Source organism: Trachypithecus francoisi, unplaced genomic scaffold, assembly GCF_009764315.1.
Source record: "Trachypithecus francoisi isolate TF-2019V2 unplaced genomic scaffold, Tfra_2.0 Lachesis_group3, whole genome shotgun sequence".
Classification (NCBI taxonomy): Eukaryota; Metazoa; Chordata; class Mammalia; order Primates; family Cercopithecidae; genus Trachypithecus; species Trachypithecus francoisi.
The window spans coordinates 107700775-107722692 of record NW_022681468.1 but is presented as its reverse complement, the minus strand read 5'-3'; the positions used below and the strand labels follow the sequence as shown (position 1 = coordinate 107722692).

General features: G+C 40.1%; 1 protein-coding gene across 3 annotated transcripts in view; it reads left to right on the top strand.

Moving 5' to 3' along the window:
* Positions 1-21918, top strand: part of IL16 (interleukin 16) — a 144702-nt gene that overhangs the window by 15267 nt on the left and 107517 nt on the right. The window lies entirely within an intron of this gene.

Below are 21918 nucleotides of genomic sequence, written 5' to 3'. Positions count from 1 at the left end.
GAGGTAGGACCAAACCTGTCTGTTTATGGGCTATACAAACCCGTCTAGGCATTTTCAGTGCCTTGCTTTAGGTAAATTAAGCTCCATAAACAGGGGAAATATGTGTGCATATATATGGTTACGAAGTGCTACCTTTGGGGTTGTGGTAATAAGGGTATAGGTCTGGTAGTGGAAACAGCACAAGAATAGAGGTTCCCTGGGGAATACAGGGGAGCATCTGCTCCTCCTGCCCTTGTCAGGTGAAATCGTCCCACTTCAGGCTGAGCCACACAAAGACGACCCCTTTGTCCCAGGAGGCCAGTTCAAGCTCCCACCAGGTTCCTGGAAGCAGCCTGGGAGCTGCCATCTCTGTGACCCCTTCGTATTTCTCCAGTTTCCCCTGGAAGAAGAAGACCAATCAGTCTTTTTCTTCCTCTCTGTTCTCCTTCTTTACCCTGAAGTTAAGTGATGGTCAACATTTATGAGCATAGTAGAAGGCACCTCCCCTGCTGCAGATATGGTGTGGGCATGAGCCGTCAGGTGGGTCAAACCCTCGAAGCCCCTACTGTTCATTTATTCAATCTCCAGTGAGTCTTTTTAAATAAAACTTAGTACCCCAACCATTTGCTGGCCACTCTTCATGCCCCAGGCACCACGCTAAAATGTTCACATATCTCATTTCATTTAAATCTTACAACAACCTAGAGCTTAGGGAGTATATCCCCAAACCGAGAGGTGAGGAGGCTTGCACAGGACCACTCAGCTAGACATTCCCAGGACCCGAACCCAGCTTGTCTGACTGCAAAATCCATGCTCTTACTGGCTTTGTGGCATGCCTCAATAAATACTTTAAGTTTCCTAAACACAAAGATGGTCATATACCCATAGGGTTAAAAAAAATCTCCGTTGGATGCAATTAACTATAGAATTATTATTTTCTAATTTTTTGTATTCATGGAAACCTTTTTCGAATTAAAATCTATCATGAAAACTTATGATATATAATCAGTGAAGGCAGAATTATTTTGGCAGAGGCAGATCAGGACTTTGAGACCTGCCTTTTTGTCAACCCCTCCAACTTTCTGGTTCCCAGCAGTGGCCCAGGGGTATAGGAGTGAGAGGGAGGGAGGTACATTTTGAATTGAAATCTACTGGCCAGCACAGTGGCTCACGCCTGTAATCCCAGCACTTTGGGAGGCCAAGGTGTGTGGATCAGCTGAGGAAGGTAGTTTGAGACCAGCCTGGCTAACATGGTGAAAGCCCGTCTCTATCAAAAATACCAAAAATTACCCAAGCATGATGGAATGTGCCTGTAATCCCAGCTACTCTGGAGGCTGAGGCAGGAGAATCACTTGAACCCAGGAGGCGGAGGTTGCGGTGAGCTGAGATCCTGCCACGGCACTCTAGCCTGGGCAACAGAGCCAGACTTCGTCTCAAAGAAAGAAGGAAGGAAGGAAGGAAAGAAAGAAAAGAAAGAAAAAAAGAAATCTATTCACCAGTAGGAGAAGGTCCTCATTCCCTAATTGGCCTGAACTGGCTATTCATTTCTCTCCTCTCTGCTCATGCTCCAGGCTCCACTGCCCTGAAGAGATTTGCTTTGACCCAAATACAGAAGGGAATCTTCACCTCAAAACGCTCATTCAGCTTTCAAGCCCTAGCTCATGGGTTAGCTCCTGATGTGGCCATTTGTAAAGTCACTTCAGAAGGGGGTACTTTATTTAAACCTTTCTTATGAAACTTTCCACACTAGGAATATTATCCATTTACACATCTATCTTCTCCAGTAGGTTGTAAAGGACTATCTTCATCCTTTGTATCGTAAGTGCCTGGCACACAACAAATCTCAGAAAATGTTTATTGTATAAATAAATGAACAACATCAACAATAACAGCTTTAACAATAGCAATACAGGTTGAATATCTTTTACCCAAAATGTTTGGAACTAGAAGTGTTTTGGGTTTGGGATTTTTATGGATTTTGCAATATTTGCATTATATACTTAGCCTCGCTTCAGCATCTCTAATCTGAAAATCCAACATCCAAAATCTCCTTTAAGTGTCATGTGGGTGCTTAAACATTTTCAAATTTTGGAGCATTTTGGATGTCAGATTTTTGAATCAGGGAACTCAACTTGTAATACCTTAAATTTGTATTGTGCAGGCTGGGCACAGTGGCTCACGCCTGTAATCCCAGCAGTTTGAGAGGCCGAGGCGGGCAGATCACTTGAGGTCAAGAGTTCCTGATCAGCCTGGCCAACATGGTGAAACCCTGTTTGTACTAAAAATACGAATATTAGCCAGGCGTGGTTGTACATGCCTGTAATCCCAGCTACTCAAGAGGCGGAGGCAGGAGAATCGCTGGAACCCAGGAGGCGGAGACTGCAGTGAGCCAAGATCATGCCACTGCACTCCAGCCTGGGTGACAGAGGGAGACTCCATCTCAAAAAAATACATGTATATATTTGTATTGTGCATTTGAGTTGGTAATACATTTTCATATATAGCTTACATTTTGCTATTAAAAAGCAATTCGTTGTGAATAGCAACATGCTCATAAACATGGGGAGAAAATAGGCACGGGGGCAAAATAAACAAATAGTTCCAGGAACTTGGAGTTTTGGTTAGCTAGCGGGGCAGCTTGAAATCAGGAATTTACTTCAAGTTCTTCTTTTGAATTCCTGTTGAAATAAGGACAACTCTTATGTCAGTCTTGTAAACTAGACAGGGTTGTTCAGTGTATGCCAGAAACACTGAGAAGTCTCAGCGGATGTCTCAGGTGGATGTGCAGGATGCTGGGTGGAAGGGCAGAGCCCATCATCAGGGAGGTGCTGTTCTTGCCACATCTGGAGATGCTGGAGGGGTTTGCTTTGAGTGGGAGCACCTGGTAATGCTGGACGGTGACCCGATGCTGGGGACCATCCAGTGTGGAGATCTCCATCGGTCTTGCCCCTGGCTTAGTCTTGGCATGTGCATCTGGGATGGAAATGCTCCTTCAGTGGACAGCTACAGCAGTTAAGACATGGCTACCTTGTTCAGCCAATAGGAGGCGGTCACCTACAAACATCCCTTCCAAAGGTCCAAGGCTCCCCTGAGAGCTTGGATGCTGGGGAATGGTGCACCTTCCCTGCTGCTCACTGCACCTCTCACCCAAAGAAAAGCCACAGGAAATCTAAGCCCTTTCTGCAGTCTGGCATCAGCATATGAAAGATTCCAACGAGGAATTTCAGAACCCATCCCAGCTCCCAAATCTGAGTAAGCACAGACCTCTTGAGTGGGGCTGATCAAATGCAAATGCAGCAAAATCAATGTACATGTGAAAAGATTCACTGGCTCAAAGATGGGAACTAAATGAGGAATCAAAGCAAATACCCCATATGGAATTGCTATAAAAAATCAGAGAAAACCTGGAAGTAGTGATTTTCAAGCATGACCCACTAGTGAGGATTGAAAATCAATTTAGTGGGTTGGAACCAACTTCCTTTTTCTAAAACAAAAAAAAATGGCATATATCAGATTTCATAAGGCTCTTAGCAAAATCATATTTTATATTATCTTTTTCATAGCAAAGGTTTTTTATATTATTTTTATTATACCATAGTAAAGGTATTGTTTCATGAAACATTTTAGTTATATATATTTATTTATGTATACAAATAAGTCTTATGTGTGTTTATGTGATCCATGTACTATGATGAAAAATGTAAGTTGAGATTTTTTTAATTTTTAAAATTCTTTAAAAATTATTTTTATTTATTTCTCTATTTATTTATTTTTTGAAACAGGGTCTCACTTTGTTGCCCAGGCTGGAGTGCAGTGGTGCAATTCCGGCTCACTGCAGCCTTGACTCTGTGGGCTCAGGTGATTCTTCCACTTCAGCCTCCCAAGTAACTGGAACTACAGGCACATGCCACCACACCTGGATAATTTTTCGAATTTTTATTAGAGATGGGGTTTTGCCATGTTGGCCAGGCTGGTCTAAACTCTTGAGCTTGAGTGATCTCCCTGCCTCAACCTCCCAAAATGCTGGAATGAAAGTCGTGAGCCACCATGCCTAGCGTAGGTCAAGATTTTAAGTTTCATAAATAGTCCTGTAGAACACTGGGTGGAGTTTGGGATGGTGAAAATGTGTCAGGAGAGTATTGTAACTGAAATATTCCTGATCTTCTCTTTCAAAAAGATGGCCTTCTCCTCATTATCCAAGGCAAGGATTTCAGGCCTGAGTCAGCCATAAGCTGATCTCTCTTTTTTTCTGTACTTACTTCCTCATAAACGGATTAAGAGAGCCTCGAGCAATGGTGAGGGTTGGAGAAGGTGGTCAGGTGGCCCAGTCTTATGCGCCTTCTCTCTCTTCCTTCCTTCTCATCCTTCAAAGATCGTTGTAGCCAAACTGCAGACGCCAGAGAATCCTGCAGCAGTTGCTGAGAACACAGGATACCTGTCACATTTATTGAAGCAATGGCTGGACAATGCATCCCCTGCATTGAGCCAGTTGTCAGAAGCAGAAAATAAAAGTGTATGTGTGTCTCTGTGTGTGTGTGTGTATGTGTGGTGAAAAAGAGAAATATATCTAAAAATAATCTTAAATGATATATAACTTCTTACCAAAACCCAAACCAAAACAATCACACATACACCCACACACATGTATGCACACATACCCACACCCCCCCAACATACAGCAGTTGGACCATCAAAATCTGAAAAGTTCTTTCAGGCCAAAGACTCTATAATGCTCTATAGCTGTTATTTTGCATTTCTTTGAATCTCCTCCCAGTTCTATTTAGAGATCACTAGATGTCAATTTAATGCCCCTGCCCTTAGTTTCCCAGGAAGGAGATCTTAGTTGTGCATCCACAAACAACTTTTTGAACTGCTTTCTGGCTTCTATTCTATTTCTCCCAGTAGGCAGATCATATTTTGGGTTTCTTTGTTTTAAGTTCGTGGTTTTTGTTTTTGTTTTTCCCTGTTTTTCTTTTTAGGTTGTAGTTAAGTGGTGTATACAAATTTATTACCAATTTATTATATTGCCACTTTGTATTTTAATCTTTAATATTAAATTTTGCTTTTGGTACAAATGCTGTAATCAGTAAAATGTAGAGTAATCAGTTTTCACCTATTCTCTGCTCTTTAGTAACAGCTTGTTGAGTATTCTTTCTGACTTATTCTAGCATCAAACACACACACACACATACACACACACACACACACACACACAGTGCTGCAGCATGTTTTGTTTTTCAATTCTATGTAGCACAAAAAGATTTAACCTCATTCTCCTGCATGCCTCAACAGTATTCCATATATCTTGATGATCAGTTACAACATAAGGCAAATAAGCATGGGCAATTCATTAGATTTGAATCAGAGATGGGGTTACTAAGTGAACTATTAGTTCCCCCAAAGAGTTAGCCCAAGCAAAGGTTTTGTACAGTATGTAAAATGTCTTTTCTTATTTTATATATTTTATTTGGCCAAATATCTTGTTTTATATATTTTATTAGTCATTCAACAAAGATTTACTGAGCAATTGATAAAGGCCATTCACCAAGCTAGGCCTCATGGATCAACTTGAAATATGACAGACATAGTCTGCGCTCAGGGAGCTTAGAGCTCAGTAGACATGACCAGTGGTGACAGAAGCCACTGCAGTAGCATCAGATGAGTGCTTTGGTAGCCGAAGAACCTGTTCTCAGAGCACAGACAGCACTGGGGGTCTGTATTGGTTATGTGGTTTCATTTTAAAGAAGTGTTATCCAAAAACAGGGTTTGAAGAGTGATGAAAATTTAGCATCATCAAGGACTATAGAAAATTTGGAAGGCATTGGAAGCTGCCTGCACCAAGTCCTGGAAGCTAGAGAGTGCATGGGACATTCAGGGGACTGAAAAGGTTTAGTGCTGTACTAGAATGCAGTTCAAGATAGGGCAGAGCAAGAGCCTGGAGGGGTTGGGGGAGCAGACCATGATGATAAAAAAAATTGACAGTCAGGCCACAAAACAAGACAAACTTTAAGTCTCAGTGATGGTTGTTAATAAGATTTAGAAATAAAGTAAATGATAAAAATAATCTTAGGCTGGGTGCGGTGGCTCACACTTGTAATCCCAGCACTTTGGGAGGCCAAGGTAGGTGGATCATTTGAGATCAGGAGTTAGAGACCAGCCTGGCCAACCTGGTGAAACCCCGTCTGTACTAAAAACACAAAAATTAGCTGGGCATGGTGGCACATGCCTGTAATCCCAGATACTCGGGAGGCTAAGGCAGGAGAGTGGCTTGAATCTGGGAGGCAGAGGTTGCAGTGAGCCAAGATCATGCCATCGCACTCCAGCCTAGGCCACAGAGCAAGACTCTGTCACAAAAACAAAAACAAAAACAAAAACAAAACAAAACAAAACAAAAAACCTTGAGAGATGATATATAATGATATATGATGTCCCCTAAATAGTCAATCACTCTGAGAGCATCTAGCACCTCACCTCTTGCATAGGGAAGAGGCATTAGATAGTGCCATTCTTGCAATCAATGAAGAGGAAAAATACAGGCTCAAACATTGCTTTGAAAAATTTTTTACATAGCCACCAGTAATATCAAATAAAATGAATGAAACCAATGATTCATTAAGAAGGAAAAGAAGGTGTGAATAAATTGACTGGAAAACAAGAAAAGGAATAATTAAGGAGCCATAATAAGAAAAACAAAACATGTGAGAAGAAAGATGAATTAATTAAGCTCTGTAGTAAGATTACACATGAAAATAAAAGAGACTCTCAGATTCAGTTTAAAAAAGGGAAACAAAAAAAGCCTAAAGAAACAAACTCTCTCTCCCCAGTCCAACTATATCCCACTTTCAAGAGACACATTTAAAACTTAATCACATAAAGTTACAAAAAAAGGGATGGGAAAGTACTGTGCAAATGCACATTAAAAGAAAGTGAAGTGTCAGTGTGAATTTTTTCAGACAAAATAAAAATTGAGGCAACTATTAAATAGATAAAGAATTACTTTTTACAAAATGATAAAAAGAACACTCGATGAAGGCATTAAAATCAGAAAACTTTGGGTAAGCATAAAGGCATTGAAACATGTAAAACAAAAAAATTAGAGATATACTCCAAATATGGTGTTAGATTTCAATGTATACCACTGTAAGATTTTTTCAGATTAATTAGACAAAATGTACATAAAGAGCTTGAATTCTATGACTTACAAGATTGAATATGTGCTTACATATCTATGCAGTCATGTGTTGCATGGCAATGGAGATAAGATCTGAGAAATTTCATCGTTGTACAAATGTTACATAGTGTACTTAAACAGACCTGGATGGAGTAGTCTACTACACCCCAAGGCTATATGGTATAGCCTACCACTTCTAGTCTACAAACCTGTATAGCATGTTATTGTAGGCAATTGTAGCACAGTACTAAGAATTTGTGTATCTGAATATTTGTTAACAAAAGGTACAGTAAAAATATGGTATTTTAATCTTATGGGACCACTATCATATATGCAGTTCTTTGTTGACCATAATGACTGCATTTTAATATCACAGTTGAAAATATAAATATTTGAAACTCAAAACAGAGAATAATCATTCTTTTCAAATGTGCACAGAACACATAAAACATTTAATTACATCATATACTGGCTAACAAATAAACTTCAATGAATTCCAACAAATAAAAATATCTAAGACACAGCCTGTGGCACGATGCAATTAAACTGGAATTTTCTAATACAAAATTATAAGAACAGCAAGACTAAATCTGGGAAATTTAACCACATGAAATTAACAATAACAACAAAAATCTCCTGAAGAACTGAGTTTAAATTGGGAATCAAAACTGCAATTACAGACCATTCCTAAAATAACAGTTAGAATATTGTATTTCAAAATTCCTGGGTTGTGGCCAAAAGGATGTTCAGAAGAGAATTTCTGGCTTTAAATAATGATGATGATGATGACATGGTGACAATAAAAACCACCCAACAAACCATGCTAAGAAATTTACATCCAGGCCGGGCGTGGTGGCTCATGCCTGTAATCTCAACACTTTGGGAGACCGAGGCGGGCGGATCACGAGGTCAGGAGATTGACACCATTCTGGCTAACACTGTGAAACCCCGTTTCTACTGAAAAAAAATACAGAAAATTAGGCGGGCGTGGTGGCGGGCGCCTATGGTCGCAGCTACTGGGGAGGTTGAGGCAAGAGAATGGCGTGAACCTGGGAGGCAGAGCTTGCAGTGAGCCAATATTGTGCCAGTGCACTCCAGCCAGACTCCGTCTCAAAAAAAAAAAAAAAAAACCCAGAAATTTACATCCAATATTTCAATTTATAATCACAATGTTGCTGTGAGATGGCTAATCATCCCATCTTACAGATATTTAAAAAGCGGGTCACAAAAAGGCTAAGTAGATTTTTTAAAATTTCAACTTTATTTTAGATATAGGGGGTACATACGCAGGTTTGTTCCATGAGTATATTACAACTAGGTAGTGAGCATAATACCCCATATGTATTTTTTTAACCCACACCCCACCTCCCACCCACCCACCCCCATAGTAGTACACAGTGTCTGTTGTTCCCATGTTTATGTTAATATGTGACCAATCTTTAGCTTCTACTTACAACTGAGAACATGAGGTATTTGGTTTTCTGTTTCTATGTTAATTTGCTTACGATTATGTGTCATCTCTAGCTCCATCCATGTTGCTGCAAAGGACATGATTTCATTCTATTTTATGGCTGCATAGTATTTCATGGTGATATGTACCACATTTTCTTTACTCCACCATTACCAGGTATCTAGGTTGATTCCATGTCTTTGCTATTGTGAATAGTGCCACAATGAACACACGAGTGCATGTGTTTTTGTTTTTTTTTTTGTTTTTTGGTATAATGATCTGGTTTTCTTTGGGTATATACGCAGTAATGGGATTGATGGGTCAAATGATAGCTCTGCCTTAAGTTCTTTGAGAAATCTCCAAACTGCTTTCCATAGTGGCCAAACTAGTTTACATTCCCATCAACAGTGTATAAGCATTCCTTTTTCTCTGCAACCTCACCAGTATCTATTGTCTTGACTTTTTAATAATTGTCATTCTGACTGGTGTGAGATGATATCTCATGATTTTTATTTGAATTTCTCTAATGATTACTGATGATGAGCATTTTTTCATATATTTCTTGGCTGCTAGTATGTCTTCTTTCAAAAAGTATCTGTTCATGTCTTTTGCCCATTTTTAATGGGGTTATTTGGTTTTTGCTTGTTGATTTGTTTAAGTTCCTTATAGTTTCTGGATATAGAACTTTGTCAGATGAACAGGTTGTGAATATTTACTCTCATTCTGTAGGTTGTCTTTTTTACTCTGTTGATAGTTTCTTTTGCTGTGCAGAAGCTCATTAGCTTAATTAGGTGGCATGATCTCAGCTCACTGTAACCTCTGCCTCCCAGGTTCAAGCGATTCTCCTGCCTCAGCCTCCAGAGTAGCTGGGATTACAGGTTCTCACCACCATGCCCAGCTAATTTTTAAAATATTTTTAGTAGAGATGGGGTTTCACCATGTTGACTGAGCTGGTTTCAAACTCCTGACCTCAAGTGATCTGCCCGCCTTGGCCTCCTAAAGTGCTTGGATTACTGGCGTGAGCCAGCCACTGCAGCCGGTCCATATTTTGGTTTTAAAAATGTTTTCACAACTCTTATTTTGTTGTCTCCTTTTCCCCCAAACCTTGGGAGGAAGGTAGTATAATATGTTAATGATGCATATTATCCAATATACATATAATAATATAATAATAGGAGTAGTGCTATTTCTGAAGGGCAATATGGCACAGGGGTTAGGGGTGTGGGCTCATTAATCTGACTGCCTAGGTTGTGGTCTGACTTTCTCAGTCACTAGCTGTGTAATCCTAGACAATCCACTTTACCTCTCTGTGCCTCAATTTTCTCACCTGTTAAATGGAGAATGTTAAAAATAGTGTATATCTCATACAGATTTTATAAGGATAATATTATAGGCACTTACATGAGAAAATTCACCTAAAACAGAACAGTGCATATAGTAATTGCTTGATAAATATTATGATGATTATTATTTCTATTTTAGCACGGGGCCACTAATTCTGAGGAATTAAGCACTCAATGAATTCAATCACATTTATGGAGTCCCTTCAATGTGCTAGACAGTGTGCAAGAGTTATAGTTGATGGTGCTCAGAGGATAATGATGGAGACAGGGACAAACCAGATCATTCTTATTTCTGATGTGGCCAAAGTGCAGGCACAGACATGTCAGGGAAATCATAGGTACACTGGAGAGGGCAGACAGTGTGGGGAGGGGCATCCTGGGGGAGGTGGCTGTTGAAAGCAGGGTATTCCAGGAAACCAGTCTGGATGGTGGTAAGAGGTGGGAATGGGCAGAGGGATATGGGCTCGCAGCAGCTTGCAGGAGCTCACAGGGGCTTGGAAGAATTTGCTGGGGGTGGCGGAAGAGGTGATGAGCACAGTGGAGTCAAGTTTGAGGCAGAAATGAACTGGGACAACAGAGAGGGGCATTATCCAATTCAGAACCTGAGATCTCTTGTTCTTTTAAGGAGCACAAGTGATCCTTAAAGATCCAAGAGTGAATTCTAAGCAAGGGAGGGTTTCATTTGTCTAAGCAAGTCCTGCAATCAAAGGTGCCAGGTCAGCAAGGTCAAAGGCGAGAGCAGGTCCTCATATCCTTTCTGGAGAAGCTCAGAGTACTCAATAGCCCACTCACTTTTCCCTTCTCACAGGGACACTTTAGTCCATGCCCTGGCTGCCTCCCTCCCTGCCTCCCCTTGCCAGAGTGGCCCTGCACCCAGGCATGACTCAATTGGCCCAGATGAACTCTGCAGCCTCTAGCAATACCACAGTTCACTGATTTCAAAACATCTGGAATTGTCGGTTTTTGTTTTTGTTGCAATTGGTTTTGGGGACTTAGCCAAGATTTATTTGCCAAAGCAGATTTTGATAAGAGTACTTCTTAAGTTTTCCTCTAGGATTTTTATAGTTTGAGATCTTATATTTAAGCCTTTAATCCATCTTGAGTTAGTTTTTGTATATGGTGAAAGGTAAGGTTCTGGTTTCATTCTTCAGCATGTGGCTAGCCAGTTTATCCAGAAACATTTATTAAATAGGGAGTCCTTTCCTCATTACTGGTTTTTGTTGGCCTTGTTGAAGATCCGATGGTTGCAGGGGTACAGTTTTATTTCTGAGTTTTGTATTTCATTTCTTTGGTCTATGTGTCATTTTCTATACCAGTGCCATGCCGTTTTGGTTACTGTAGCCTTACAGTATAGTGTGAAATTGGGTCATGTGATGACTCTGGGTTTATTCTTTTTGCTCAGAATTGCCTTGGCTATTTGGGTTCTTTTTTGATTCAGTATGAATTTTAGAATGTTTTTTCTAATTCTGTGAAGAAGGACACTGATAGTTTGATAGGAATAGCATTGAATCTTTAAATTGCTTTGAGCAGTATGGCCATTTAAACAATATTGATTCTTCCAATCCATGAGCATGGAATATTTTTCCACTTATTGATTTCATTTCTGATTTCTTTCAGCTGTATTTTGTAGTTCTCCTTGTAGACATCTTTCACCTCTTTCGTTATTCATTTTCTTTGTGGCTATTGTAAGTGGGATTGTGTTCTTGATTTGACACTCAGCCTGGACATTATGGGCTTATAGAAATGCTACTGATTTTTGTACATTGATTTTGTATCCTGAAATCTTGCTAAAATTGTTTATCAGTTCTAGTAGCCTTTTGTTGGAGTCTAGGGTTTTCTAAGTATAGATTCATATTGACAACAAAGAGAGATAGTTTGGCTTCTTCTTTTCCTATTTTTATGCTTTTCATTTTTTTCTTTTGCCTGATTGCTCTGGCCAGGACTTCCAGTACTATGTTGAATAGGAGTGGTGAGAGTGGGCATCCTTGTCTTATTCCAATCCTCAAGGGGAATGGTTCCAGCTTTTTCCCATTCAGTAGGATGTTGGCTGTGGGTTTGTCATAGATGACTCTTACTACTTTGAGTTTATCTTCCTTAGATGCCTAGTGTGTTGAGAGATTTTTTGTTTGTTTGTTTGTTTTCATAGACAGGGTCTCACTCTATCATCCAGGCTGGAGTGCAGGTGCGATCATTGCTCACTGCAACCTTGACATTCTGGGCCTGAGCGATCTTCCCACCTCAGCGTCCTGAGTAGCTGGGACTACAGGCATGTGCCATGCCTGGTTAGTTTCTGTATTTTGAATTCTTTTTTTTTTTTTTTTTAGACAGAGTTTCACTCTTGTCACCCAGGCTGGAGTGCAGTGGCGCAGTCTCTGCTGCTTGCAACCTCTACCTCCCGGGTTCAGGCTATTCTCCTGTCTCAGCCTCCCAAGTAGCTGGGATTACAGGCATGTACCACCACACTCAGCTAATTTTGCAGTTTTTAGTAGAGATGGGGTTTTGCCATGTTGGCCAGGCTGATGTCAAACTCCTGACCTCAGGTGATCCACCCACCTCAGCACTGAGATTACAAGCATGAGCCACTTTGCTTGGCCTAGTTTTTGTATTTTTAGTAAAAACAAGATCTCACTATGTTGTCTTGGCTGGCCTTTAACTCCTGTGCTTAAGCAATCTGCCCCTCTTGGCCTCCCAAAGTGCTAGAATTACAGGCATGAGCCACTGCACTTGGCCATGTTTAGGTGTTTATTATTATTGTTAAGCAATGTTTAATTTTATCAGAAGTTTTTTTTTCTGTGTCCATTGAGATGATCTTATGGTTTTTGCTTTTAATTCTATTTATATAGTAAATCACATTTATTGATTTAAGTATATTGAACCAATCTTGCATCCTAGGAATCAAGCCTACTTGATCATGGTGAATTAACATTTTGATATGCTGGATTCAGTTTGTTGATGATTTTTGCATTTATGTTCATTAGGGATATTGGAGTGGAGTTTTCTTACTTCATTGTGTCTCTGCCAGATTTGGGTATTAGACTGATGCTGGCTTCATAGGATAGGTTAGGGAGGAGTGCCTCCTCCTCAATTTTTTGGAATAGTTTTGGTAGGATTGATACCAGTTCTTTGCATATCTGGTAGAATTTGGCTGTGAATCCATCTTGTCTAGGGCTTTTTTTTTTTTGGTTGATAGGTTTCTTATTACTGATTCAATTTCAGTGCTTGATATTGGTCTATTCAGAGTTTCAATCTCTTCCTGATTCAATCTTTGGAGATTGTGTGTTTCCAGGAATTTTTCTATTTCCTCCAGATTTTCTAATATGTGTGCATAGATTTGTTCATAGTATTCTCTGAGGAATGTTTGTTTGTCTTTGGGATCAGTTATAATGCCATTTTTATTTATTTATATATACATATATATCTTATGGGTGTTTATGTGTTCTGTGTACTGTGATGTAAAATGTAAATTCTTACTGTAAGTCAAGATTTTTTTAATTAAAAAATTTTTTTAAAAATTATTTTTATTTATTTATTTTTTGAGACAGGGTCTCACTCTCTTGCCCAGGCTGGAGTGCAGTGGTGCAATCCTGGCTCACTGCAGCCTTGACTCCCTGGGCTCAGGTGATTCTCCCACTTCAGCTTCCCAAGCAACTGGGATTACAGGCTCCCTCCACCACACCCAGCTAATTTTTGTATTTTTAGTAGAGACAGGGTTTTCACTATATTGGCCAGGCTGGTCTTAAACTCCTGACCTCAAGTGATCTGCCTGACTCAGCCTCCAAAAGTACTGGGATTACAGGCATGAGCCACCATGCCCAGCCCTTCTCTTTTTAAATATAGCTAGCTGTCTATCAATCTTATTTATTTTCTTGAAAAAACAATTCTTGGTTTCACTGATCTTTTGTATGGATTTTTGCACCTCAATTTCATTCAGTTCTTCTCTAATTTTAGTTATATCTTTCCTTCTGTTAGTGTTTGGGTTAGTTTGTTCCTTTTTTTGTTCTAATTCCTTTAGGTACAAAGTCAGATTGTTAATATAAGATCTTTCTGATTTCTCAGTGAAGGTGTTTAGGGCTCTAAACTTTCCTCCTAACACTACTTTGGCTGCATTCCAGAGATTTTGGTAAGTTGTATCCCTATTTTCATTAATTTAAAAGAGTTTTTAAAATTTCTGCCTTAATTTCTGTGCTCATCCAGGAGTTTATTCAGAAGCAAGTTGTTTAATTTCCACATATTTATGTAGTTTTGAGAAATCTTCTTGATATTGATTTGTATTTTTATTACATTGTAATTTGATAATGTGCTTGGTATGAGTTCAATAACTTATTTGAAGTTACTGAGACTTGCTTTAGGAATTAACATGTGATCTATGTTAGAATATATTTCACGTGTGGATGAGAAGAATATATATTCTATGGTTGTTGTGTGGAGTTCTATAGATGTCTAGTAGGTCTAACTGGTCAAGTGCTGAGTTTAAGTCCAGAGTGTCTTTGCTGGTTTTCTGCCTTGATGATCTGTTTGACATTGTCAGTGGGGTGCTATTGTCTCTCACTATTATTGTATGGTTGTCTAAGTCTTTTTGTAGGCCAAGAAGGACTTGTTGTATGAATCTGGGTGCTCCAATGTTGGGTGCAGTATATATTTAGGATAGTTAAATTTTCTTGTTGGATTGTATCCTTTATTATTATATAATGCCTTTCATTATACCCTTAATTTTTATTGGGTTAAAGTCTGTTTTAAACATAGTGACTCCTGTTCTTTTTTGTTTTCTATTTGCATAGTATATCTTTCTCCATCCCTTTATCTTGAGTCTATGGGAGCTACATGAGATAGGTCTTTTGAAGATAATAGATGGTTGGGTCTTGTCTTTTTATCCAGCATGCCCCTCTGTGTCTTTTAAGTGGGAACATTTAGCCCATTTACATTTCCAAGGTTAGTATTGATATGTGTGATTTTGTTTTTTTTTTTTGTTTTTTTTTTTTGTTTTTTTTTTTGTTTTTTTTTTATTTTTATTTTTTTATTATACTTTAAGTTCTAGGGTACATGTGCATGACGTTTATATCATGTATAACTCCCCAATGCAATCCCTCCCTCCTCCCCCCTCCCCATGATAGGCCCCAGTGTCTGATGTTCCCCTTCCCGAGTCCAAGTGATCTCATTGTTCAGTTCCCACCTATGAGTGAGAACATGCGGTGTTTGGTTTTCTCTTCTTGTGATAGTTTGCTAAGAATGATGGTTTCCAGCTGCATCCATGTCCCTACAAAGGACGCAAACTCATCCTTTTTGATGGCTGCATAGTATTCCATGGTGTATATGTGCCACATTTTCTTAATCCAGTCTGTCACAGATGGACATTTGGGTTGATTCCAAGTCTTTGCTATTGTGAATAGTGCCGCAATAAACAAACGTGTGCATGTGTCTTTGTAGTAGAGTAATTTATAATCCTTTGGGTATATACCCAGTAGTGGGATGGCTGGGTCATATGGTACATCTAGTTCTAGATCCTTGAGGAATCGCCATACTGTTTTCCATAATGGTTGAACTAGTTTACAATCCCACCAACAGTGTAAAAGTGTTCCTATTTCTCCACATCCTCTCCAACACCTGTTGTTTCCTGACTTCTTAATGATTGCCATTCTAACTGGTGTGAGATGGTATCTCATTGTGGTTTTGATTTGCATTTCTCTGATGGCCAGTGATGAGGAGCATTTTTTCATGTGTCTGTTGGCTGTATGGATGTCTTCTTTTGAGAAATGTCTGTTCATATCCTTTCCCCACTTTTTGATGGGGTTGTTTGCTTTTTCTTGTATATTTGTTTGAGTTCTTGGTAGATTCTGGATATTAGCCCTTTGTCAGATGAGTAGGTTGCAAAAATTTTTTCCCATTCTGTAGGTTGCCTGTTCACTCTGATGGTAGTTTCTTTGGCTGTGCAAAAGCTCTTTAGTTTAATTAGATCCCATGTGTCATTTTTGCTTTTGCTGCCGTTGCTTTTGGTGTTTTAGACATGAAGTCCTTGCCCATGCCTATGTCCTGAATGGTACTACCTAGATTTTCTTCTAGGGTTTTTATGGTATTAGGTCTAACATTTAAGTCTCTAATCCATCTTGAATTAATTTTCGTATAAGGGGTAAGGAAAGGATCCAGTTTCAGCTTTCTACTTATGGCTAGCCAATTTTCCAGCACCATTTATTAAATAGGGAATCCTTTCCCCATTTCTTGTTTCTCTCAGGTTTGTCAAAGATCAGATGGCTGTAGATGTGTGGTATTATTTCTGAGGACTCTGTTCTGTTCCATTGGTCTATATCTCTGTTGTGGTACCAGTACCATGCTGTTTTGGTTACTGTAGCCTTGTAGTATAGTTTGAAGTCAGGTAGCGTGACGCCTCCAGCTTTGTCCTTTTGACTTAGGATTGTCTTGGCAATGCGGGCTCTTTTTTGGTTCCATATGAACTTTAAAGCCGTTTTTTCCAATTCTGTGAAGAAAGTCATTGGTAGCTTGATGGGGATGGCATTGAATCTATAAATCACCTTGGGCAGTATGGCCATTTTCACGATATTGATTCTTCCTATCCATGAGCATGGTATGTTCTTCCATTTGTTTGTGTCCTCTTTGATTTCACTGAGCAGTGGTTTGTAGTTCTCCTTGAAGAGGTCCTTTACATCCCTTGTAAGCTGGATTCCTAGGTATTTGATTCTCTTTGAAGCAATTGTGAATGGAAGTTCATTCCTGATTTGGCTCTCTGCTTGTCTGTTACTGGTGTATAAGAATGCTTGTGATTTTTGCACATTAATTTTGTATCCTGAGACTTTGCTGAAGTTGCTTATCAGCTTAAGCAGATTTTGGGCTGAGACAATGGGGTTTTCTAAATATACAATCATGTCATCTGCAAACAGGGACAATTTGACTTCTTCTTTTCCTAACTGGATACCCTTGATTTCTTTCTCTTGCCTGATTGCCCTAGCCAGAACTTCCAACACTATGTTGAATAGGAGTGGTGAGAGAGGGCATCCCTGTCTTGTGCCAGTTTTCAAAGGAATTTTTCCAGTTTTTGCCCATTCAGTATGATATTAGCTGTGGGTTTGTCATAAATAGCTCTTATTATTTTGAGGTACGTTCCATCAATACCAAATTTATTGAGCGTTTTTAGCATAAAGGGCTGTTGAATTTTGTCAAAAGCCTTTTCTGCATCTATTGAGATAATCATGTGGTTCTTGTCTTTGGTTCTGTTTATATGCTGGATTACGTTTATTGATTTGCGAATGTTGAACCAGCCTTGCATCCCAGGGATGAAGCCCACTTGATCATGGTGGATAAGCTTTTTGATGTGCTGCTGAATCCGGTTTGCCAGTATTTTATTGAGGATTTTTGCATCGATGTTCATCAGGGATATTGGTCTAAAATTCTCTCTTTTTGTTGTGTCTCTGCCAGGCTTTGGTATCAGGATGATGTTGGCCTCATAAAAAGAGTTAGGGAGGATTCCCTCTTTTTCTATTGATTGAAATAGTTTCAGAAGGAATGGTACCAGCTCCACCTTGTACCTCTGGTAGAATTCAGCTGTGAATCCATCTGGTCCTGGACTTTTTTTGGTGGGTAGGCTATTAATTGTTGCCTCAATTTCAGAGCCTGCTATTGGTCTATTCAGGGATTCAACTTCTTCCTGGTTTAGTCTTGGGAGAGTGTAAGTGTCCAGGAAATTATCCATTTCTTCTAGATTTTCTAGTTGATTTGCGTAGAGGTGTTTATAGTATTCTCTGATGGTAGTTTGTATTTCTGTGGGGTCGGTGGTGATATCCCCTTTATCATTTTTTATTGCGTCTATTTGATTCCTCTCTCTTTTCTTCTTTATTAGTCTAGCTAGCGGTCTGTCAATTTTGTTGATCTTTTCAAAAAACCAACTCCTGGATTCATTGATTTTTTGGAGGGTTTTTTGTGTCTCTATCTCCTTCAGTTCTGCTCTGATCTTAGTTATTTCTTGCCTTCTGCTAGCTTTTGAATGTGTTTGCTCTTGCCTCTCTAGTTCTTTTAATTGTGATGTTAGAGTGTCAATTTTAGATCTCTCCTGCTTTCTCTTGTGGGCATTTAGTGCTATAAATTTCCCTCTACACACTGCTTTAAATGTGTCCCAGAGATTCTGGTATGTTGTATCTTTGTTCTCATTGGTTTCAAAGAACATCTTTATTTCTGCTTTCATTTCGTTATGTACCCAGTAGTCATTCAGGAGCAGGTTGTTCAGTTTCCATGTAGTTGAGCGGTTTGGATTGAGTTTCTTAGTCCTGAGTTCTAGTTTGATTGCACTGTGGTCTGAGAGACAGTTTGTTATAATTTCTGTTCTTGTACATTTGCTGAGGAGTGCTTTACTTCCAATTATGTGGTCAATTTTGGAATAAGTGCGATGTGGTGCTGAGAAGAATGTATATTCTGTTGATTTGGGGTGGAGAGTTCTATAGATGTCTATTAGGTCCGCTTGGTGCAGAGATGAGTTCAATTCCTGGATATCCTTGTTAACTTTCTGTCTCGTTGATCTGTCTAATGTTGACAGTGGAGTGTTGAAGTCTCCCATTATTATTGTATGGGAGTCTAAGTCTCTTTGTAGGTCTCTAAGGACTTGCTTTATGAATCTGGGTGCTCCTGTATTGGGTGCATATATATTTAGGAGAGTTAGCTCTTCCTGTTGAATTGATCCCTTTACCATGATGTAATGGCCTTCTTTGTCTCTTTTGATCTTTGATGGTTTAAAGTCTGTTTTATCAGAGACTAGGATTGCAACCCCTGCTTTTTTTTGTTCTCCATTTGCTTGGTAGATCTTCCTCCATCCCTTTATTTTGAGCCTATGTATGTCTCTGCATGTGAGATGGGTCTCCTGAATACAGCAGACTGATGGGTCTTGACTCTTTATCCAGTTTGCCAGTCTGTGTCTTTTAATTGGAGCATTTAGTCCATTGACATTTAGGTTAATATTGTTATGTGTGAACTTGATCCTGTCATTATGATATTAACTGGTTATTTTGCTCGTTAGTTGATGCAGTTTCTTCCTAGCCTCGATGGTCTTTACATTTTGGCATGTTTTTGCAATGGCTGGTACCGCTTGTTCCTTTCCATGTTTAGGGCTTCCTTCAGGGTCTCTTGTAAGGCAGGCCTGGTGGTGACAAAATCTCTAAGCATTTGCTTATCTGTAAAGGATTTTATTTCTCCTTCACTGATGAAGCTTAGTTTGGCTGGATATGAAATTCTGGGTTGAAAATTCTTTTCTTTAAGAACGTTGAATATTGGCCCCCACTCTCTTCTGGCTTGTAGAGTTTCTGCCGAGAGGTCTGCTGTTATTCTGATGGGCTTCCCTTTGTGGGTAACCCGACCTTTCTCTCTGGCTGCCCTTAAGATTTTTTCCTTCATTTCAACTTTGGTGAATCTGGCAATTATGTGTCTTGGAGTTGCTCTTCTGGAGGAGTATCTTTGTGGCGTTCTCTGTATTTCCTGAATTTGAATGTTGGCCTGCCCTACTAGGTTGGGGAAGTTCTCCTGGATGATATCCTGAAGAGTGTTTTCCAACTTGGTTCCATTTTCCCCCTCACTTTCAGGCACCCCAATCAGACGTAGATTTGGTCTTTTTACATAATCCCATACTTCTTGCAGGCTTTGTTCATTTCTTTTTCTTCTTTTTTCTTTTGGTTTCTCTTCTCGCTTCATTTCATTCATTTGATCCTCCATCGCTGATACTCTTTCTTCCAGTTGATCGAGTCGGTTACTGAAGCTTGTGCATTTGTCACGTATTTCTCGTGTCATGGTTTTCATCTCTGTCATTTCGTTTATGATCTTCTCTGCATTAATTAATCTAGCTGTCAATTCTTCCACTTTTTTTTCAAGATTTTTAGTTTCTTTGCGCTGGGTACGTAATTCCTCCTTTAGCTCTGAGAGGTTTGATGGAGTGAAGCCTTCTTCTCTCATCTCGTCAAAGTCATTCTCTGACCAGCTTTGATCCGTTGTTGCGATGGGCTGCGCTCCTTTGCAGGGGGAGATGCGCTCTTATTTTTTGAATTTCCAGCTTTTCTGCCCTGCTTCTTCCCCATCTTTGTGGTTTTATCTGTCTCTGGACTTTGATGATGGTGACGTACTGATGGGGTTTTGGTATAGGTGTCCTTCCTGTTTGATAGTTTTCCGTCTGACAGTCAGAAGGACTGTCTGTTGGTCTGTTGGAGATTGCTTGAGGTCCACTCCAGACCCTGTTTGCCTGGGTATCAGCAGCAGAGGTTGCCGAAGATAGAATATTGCTGAACAGCGAGTGTACCTGTCTGATTCTTTCTTTGGAAGTTTCCTCTCAGGGGTGTACTCCACCCTGTGAGGTGTGGGGTGTCAGACTGCCCCTAGTGGGGGATGTCTCCCAGCTAGGCTACTCAGGGGTCAGGGACCCACCTGAGCAGGCAGTCTGTCCGTTCTCGGATCTCAACCTCCGCGTTAGGAGATCCACGGCTCTCCCCAAAGCTGTCAGACAGAGTCGTTCGCGTCTGCACCGCCCCCGCTCTTTCCCCTAATGGGCTGCAGCTGTGCGCTGTCCGCAGAGGTAGAGTCTACAGAGACAGGCAGGCTTCCTTGAGCTGCTGTGAGCTCCACCCAGTTCGAGCTTCCCAGCGGCTTTGTTTACCTACTTAAGCCTCAGCAATGGCGGGCGCCCCTCCCCCAGCCTCGCTGCTGCCTTGCGGATAGATCGCCGCAGACGGCTGTGTTAGCAGTGAGGGAGGCTCCGTGGGCGTGGGACCCTCCCGGCCAGGTGTGGGATATATTCTCCTGGTGTGCCTGTTTCCTTAAAGCGCAGTATTGGGGTGGGAGTTACCCGATTTTCCAGGTGTTGTGTGTCTCAGTTCCCCTGGCTAGGAAAAAGGGATTCCTTTCCCCCTTGCGCTTCCAGGTGAGGCGATGCCTCGCCCTGCTTCAGCTCACGCTGGTCAGGCTGCAGCAGCTGACCAGCACCGATTGTCCGGCACTCCCTAGCGAGATGACCCCAGTACCTCAGTTGAAAACGCAGAAATCACCGGTCTTCTGTGTCGCTCGCGCTGGGAGTTGGAGACTGGAGCTGCTCCTATTCGGCCATCTTCGATATGTGTGATTTTGATCCCATCCTCATGTTGTTAGCTGATTGTTATATAGATTTGATTGTGTAGTTGCTTTATAGTGCCTGTGGGCTATGTGCTTAAGTGTGCATTTTGTTTTGTTTTTTTCTTTTTCTTTTTCTTTTTGTTTTGTGGCAGTAGGTGTTGTTCTTTTGATTCCATGTTTAGTATTCCCTTAAGAATCTCTTGTAAGACTGGTCTAGTTAAAACAAATTCTATCAGCATTTGCTTGCCTGAGAAGAATTTTAGCTCTCTTTCACTTATGAAGCCTAGTTTGCTTCACTTATAAAGCTTAGTTAGCTATGTGCTTAAGTGTGTTTTCTGTGGTAGCAGGTGTCATCCTTTTAATTCCATGTTTAGCACTCCTGTAAGGACTTCTTGTAAGGCTGGTCTAGTTTAAACAAATTCATTAAGCATTTGCTAGTCTGAGAATGATTTTATTTTTCCTTCACTTATGGAGCTTAGTTTGGTAGGATATGAAATTCTTGGTTGGAATTTCTTTGCTTTGAGAATGCTGAAAATAGGCCCCCAATCTCTTCTGACTTGCAAGGTTTCTGCTGAGAGGTCTGCTGCTGCCTAATAGGCTTCTTTCAGTTTATGATTTACCCTACTCTCTATTTGCCTTTAAGATATATATATATTTTTTTGTTTGCATTGACCTTGATGAATCTGATGACTATGTGTCTGGGTGATGGTTGTCTTGTGTAGTATCTAGCCAGGATTCTCTATATTTATCATATTTGCATATCAACCTCTGTAGCAAAATTGGGGAAATTTTTGTGGACTATATCCTCAAATATATTTTCCAAGGTGCTTATTCTCTCTCCTTTTCTCTTAGGAATACCAATGAATTGTAGATTTGATCTCTTTACATAC